Source organism: Tursiops truncatus, chromosome 3, assembly GCF_011762595.2.
Source record: "Tursiops truncatus isolate mTurTru1 chromosome 3, mTurTru1.mat.Y, whole genome shotgun sequence".
NCBI classification, from domain to species: domain Eukaryota; kingdom Metazoa; phylum Chordata; class Mammalia; order Artiodactyla; family Delphinidae; genus Tursiops; species Tursiops truncatus.
This window is the reverse complement of record NC_047036.1, coordinates 70,753,366-70,757,130: the sequence shown is the minus strand read 5'-3', so window position 1 is coordinate 70,757,130 and position 3,765 is coordinate 70,753,366.

Genomic DNA, 3,765 nt, shown 5'->3' with positions numbered 1-3,765 from the left:
CCGGCACACAAGACGACAGCCCGAATGATATGCAATGTGTAAGCAGGCCCTCCTTGCTCATCAAAGATGCCCACACAGAGGGGAAAACACACACACATGAAAAGGAGAGGCAATGGGGAGTTTTAGAAGGATGGTCAGGAAAGAAAAACAGAAAAAACAGAAATTATAACTTTGCCTATACATTTTCTATGCGTTAATAACCTGAAAGGGAGATGATTTAGCTGACACTGTCTTGGCCTCTGCCATTTGTTCAGTGTCAGGTTCACACTCAGCAAGACTCCCAAAGCTTAGGGAGAGATATCTTTCTACTCTTCATTCCCCTAGGAGCCCAGCAGCAAGTGGATTTGTGCCTCTTCCTTGGGTAGCAGAGCTGAAATGGGAGTGGGTTAGGTATTTGATAAAAGAACATAAAATGACATGAACTTCTTTCCAAATGTGAAGCCAATACAGCTATAATATATATCTTAAAAACAAACAAGCCACATTACATTTTGGGTGAACTCCTATATTTCCTAGACCTAGAGGGATGAATCTTTAAATGAGTCCCAACATTTCCTTCACTACCAGCACCAAAAAGTCAAAAGAGACTATCTGGTAGTTATGTGTGTGTGTGTGTGTGTGTGTGTGTGTGTGTGTGTGTGTGTGTGTGTGTGTGTGTGCTGTGAATCAGAGGAAGTACCACTCACTCCTCTAGCCACAACTCTGAAATAGAATTTCCACAGAAGAAACAATATAAATGGTTGTCCATATGGATCATTATTACAGTCTATAAAAACCCTATAAACTTACAAAAAGTTTTAAATAAACTAACATCATTAATAATAGTACAATTAGAAATCAGAAATCATAGTAATACTGTTGTTAGCACTAATAACATTATTTCAACTCTATTCAAAGGTTAAGAAAAAAAGAACAGGTTTTATAGAAATAACCTGGAGAGAATTAACCATTACTTATTTCTAATGTTATTTCTTTGACAAAATTCAAATCTGAGATACCAAAAATTATTTTCCTTAGAACATCGAGATACATCATCATTAAGCAGGCTTTGCTACTTTTATTATGGGCTATCAGCTATGGCATTTTTCAGTGCTTGGAATATGCCAACACGTCCTCCAAAGGTAGGAGTGGTCTGAGCATGTGTCCTTCATCCACTCCCATGTATTGCATCTACCTTGTAAGGAAAAAGAAGGAAAGTTGCAAATAATGTTATTTCAAACATCAGAAAATGTGAAGCGGGGAACCTCTCTTTCTCAGTAAAACTATCAGGAAGAATTTCCCATCTGTTCTAAGTTTCTAACATTGAACTCTTCAGCTGTGGTCCACAGTCTTTCATGGTTCACTACAAATTTCTAAATAGATGTTTTGCCATCACTAACTTAAAACTAAAAAGTCAGAATTCCTGGTGTTTTCAAGGCTCTACTGTCAATGAAGCTTTTCCATATCTATTGGGAGCAACACGATCCAGGCTAATATTGGGGCAGCATGTGCCTCCTTGTCACACGGCCGGTCCAATTCAGGACTTCATCCTGTTCCTTCTCCTGGATAGTATTTCCAAGATGGATGTATTCCTTTCCTTCCACACCTACCATTAAAGCTCCTGAGTAATGGTTAACACATAACTAGATGACTGCTCTAACCTCCTTGTCGTGGGTGGATCATTGTCTCTATTTTGATCCATCTTACATAAAATGATGGAATTACAGACTCTAAAGTGGTGCTTCCCACAGACATAGAAAACAAACTATGGTTACCAAAGGGGAAAAGGGGGTGGGGGAGCGATATATTAGGAGTTTGGGATTAGCAGATACAAACTACTATATATAAAATAGATACACAACTAGGACCTACTGTATAGCACAGGGAACTATATTCAATATCCTGTAATAAACCATAATGGAAAAGAATATGAGAAAGAATAGATAGATACTGAATCACTTTGCTGTACACCAGAAACTTACACAACATTGTAAATCAACTATACTTCAATTTAAAAAATAAATAAATAAAAAAGTGGTGCTTCTTAAACTATCTGTGGTAGTGAACACAGTTCTTATTTCCTCCAGTCCATAATGGACTGAAATTTTGGTAAGCTAAAATAAAATGAATTTCTGGAAAAGTGATCACAGGCTTGGATGTCACAGCTATGTCAAACTGCTATGGAAGTTTCTAAATGATGACTCTCAATTTCTGTATGTCTCATCATAGACCTTTACCAGTTTGCTCATCTAAATCAGTCTTTAGACCACACTCTGAGTAGCAACGATGAGCTACCTTCTATCAAATCACCATCATTTTCTAGGCTTGCCATTTGTATACTTCCAGTCCAAGCACCAAAAGTAAATATAAAACTAAGTTATCTGTTCAGGGCTTCCCTGGTGGCGTAGTGGTTAAGAATCCGCCTGCCAATTCAGGGGACACAGGTTCGAGCCCTGGACTGGGAAGATGCCACATGCTGCGCAGCAACTAAGCCCGTGTGCCACAACTACTGAGCCTGCACTCCAGAGCCCGCAAGCCATAACTACTGAAGCCTGCGTGCCTAGAGCCCATGCTCCGCAACAAGAGAAGACACTGCAGTGAGAAACCGGTGAACCGCAAGGAAGAGCAGTCCCCACTCACCGCAACTAGAGAAAACTCACGTGCAGCAACGAAGACTCAACGCAGCCAAAAATAAATAAACTTATTAAAAAAAAAAAGTTATGTGTTCAAATGAGTTGTATCTAGAAAAGACCTGAAAAGCTATTTTCTTTCCCATTAAATAATCTCTGATCATAAAACAGTTTAGAATTCTATAGGTGTTAGATAAAATCTAAAGATGATAAAAGATCAAAGATCTTATGGCAAAGAGGTAACAATACCACGATCAAAGTATGAGAGGGCAGGAAGATACCTGAAAATATTGTGGCCACAAAAGTCATATGGAGAAGCAGAAAAATAACCAAAAAAAACCAAAAAAACTATCCAAGCTTATTTTAAACATTTTTAAGGATGTTCTGCAAAGGAGATGCACAAACTGTACCCAAGATCTCATCACCAAGATGGCCAAATTCAAAACTGCAGGGCAAATACAGAAATAAACATTAAATAATAAGTTCTCCTGTGAACTCTCCCTTCCTAGCTTGTTAGTTTTTTAAAAGTCATCAAACAGTTTATTCTGTTTTATAGAAACAAAATATCTAGATGAATTCCTGAAATTTCAACCATATTGACTAATATCAATATGTTGCAGAGATACAGAGATATCTCAGGTGCGATGATCACCCTCCAGCTGTGCCTGGGCATACCATTTGTATTATGGACTAAAATGCAGAGCTAGCAGTACCCTGATTCCTAGGCTCAAAGAGTCATAATAATCCCCTTCCTTCTGGGTTCCATTGCTTGAGCCAGATTACTTTTCATACTGTTTCTTCATATACTTTGCAACATGATCACATTGCATTTTTCTTCAAAACTCTGGCAGATTGTTTGGGCTAGAGATAGATGGAGACAAGAGGCACCATCTGGTGCAAGATCTTTATTCCTTGTTAACACTACAGGAGTTCTGGTATTTTACATGGTTCAGGCAGTAGCAAAGATTTTTTTTTTTTTTTTTAATGTATAGCTTGAGAAGGTGTAAGATGGTCAAAGGGCCCTGGCACTGTTTGATCACATTACTGATTTCCTTGGTGTAGAGCTGGGTTTTTTGTTTTTGTTGTTGGGTTTTTTGTTTTTTTTTTTTCCTTCGATTCAGACAACCAGTGGCATATGGTTTCATGATTCACAAAG